We start from the raw sequence: 1,795 nt of genomic DNA, 5'->3' as shown, positions 1-1,795 counted from the left end.
TTTAAGCATAATTTGACCTGACCTGACCCTAAAATGGCGTCATCTATGTGTCAGGTCTGGAACTTCAGAAATGTCAAAAATTACAAGATTCTGTGTTAATTTACGTATTTTTCTTGAATTTTAAGCATAATTTGACCTGACCTGACCCTAAAATGGCGTCATCTATGTGTCAGGTCTGGAACTTCAGAAATGTCAAAAATTACAAGATTCTGTGTTAATTTACGTATTTTTCTTGAATTTTAAGCATAATTTGACCTAACTGACCCTAAAATGGCGCCATCTATGTGTCAGGTCTGGAACTTCATAAATGTCAAAAATTACAAGATTCTGGGTTAATTTACGTATTTTTCTTGAATTTTAAGCATAATTTGACCTAACTGACCCTAAAATGGCGCCATCTATGTGTCAGGTCTGGAACGTCATAAATGTCAAAAATTACAAGATTCTGGGTTAATTTACGTATTTTTCTTGAATTTTAAGCATAATTTGACCTGACCTGACCCTAAAATGGCGCCATCTATGTGTCAGGTCTGGAACTTCATAAATGTCAAAAATTACTGTTTTTTCCTTTATTTTACATATTGTTTTTGAATTTTGGCGCCTATTTTGACTCAAAAATGGCGCCATCTATATGACAGGTCTGGAACTTCATAAATGTCAAAAATTACAAGATTCTGGGTTAATTTACGTATTTTTCTTGAATTTTAAGCATAATTTGACCTGACCTGACCCTAAAATGGCGTCATCTATGTGTCAGGTCTGGAACTTCAGAAATGTCAAAAATTACAAGTTTTTAGGTTTATTTACATATTTAAAAAAAAAAATTGTAGTTGTGGCTTTCCATCGAAATTCATCTACTGAAAAATGTAGCTGTTTTCAACTTGTTATTCCGTCAAGTTTTGAATTTTCGTAATTGCAACGTTCGAATGAAATTTGTGGATTTATGACTTTTCGGAATTGGTCAACTCAAAAGTTTTAGAATTGTAACGTTAGATTGAAATCAGTGAGCTTAGAAGTTTTCGGAACTGTAACGTTGGAGGGAAGTCTGTGAATTTATAAGTTTTCGGAAGTTTAACGTTCGAGTGAAATCAGTGAGCTTAGAAGTTTTCGGAACTGTAACGTTCAGCTGAGATCGGTAAAGTTAAAAGTTTTCGGAAGTGTAACGTTCGAGTGAAATCAGTGGACTTGGGAGTTTTCGGAACTGTAACGTTCAGCAAAAATTGGTCGAGTTAAAAGTTTTCGGAACTGTAACGTTCAGCTGAAATTTGTTAAGTCAAGAGCTGTAGATTAAAATTTGTAAACTTATGAGTTTTTGGAACTGTAACGTTCAGCTGAGATTGGTTAAGTTAAAAGTTTTCGGAAGTGTAACGTTAGATTGAAATCAGTGAGCTTAGAAGTTTTCGGAACTGTAACGTTGGAGGGAAGTCTGTGAATTTATAAGTTTTCGGAAGTTTAACGTTCGAGTGAAATCAGTGAGCTTAGAAGTTTTCGGAACTGTAACGTTCAGCTGAGATCGGTAAAGTTAAAAGTTTTCGGAAGTGTAACGTTCGAGTGAAATCAGTGGACTTGGGAGTTTTCGGAACTGTAACGTTCAGCAAAAATTGGTCGAGTTAAAAGTTTTCGGAACTGTAACGTTCAGCTGAAATTTGTTAAGTCAAGAGCTGTAGATTAAAATTTGTAAACTTATGAGTTTTTGGAACTGTAACGTTCAGCTGAGATTGGTTAAGTTAAAAGTTTTCGGAAGTGTAACGTTAGATTGAAATCAGTGAGCTTAGAAGTTTTCGGAACTGTAACG

The sequence above is a fragment of the Gnatocerus cornutus genome, unplaced genomic scaffold, assembly GCF_029298725.1.
Source record: "Gnatocerus cornutus isolate USDA-ARS CGAHR unplaced genomic scaffold, icGnaCorn1.1 Chromosome81, whole genome shotgun sequence".
Classification (NCBI taxonomy): Eukaryota; Metazoa; Arthropoda; class Insecta; order Coleoptera; family Tenebrionidae; genus Gnatocerus; species Gnatocerus cornutus.
This window is presented reverse-complemented; position numbering follows the sequence as displayed.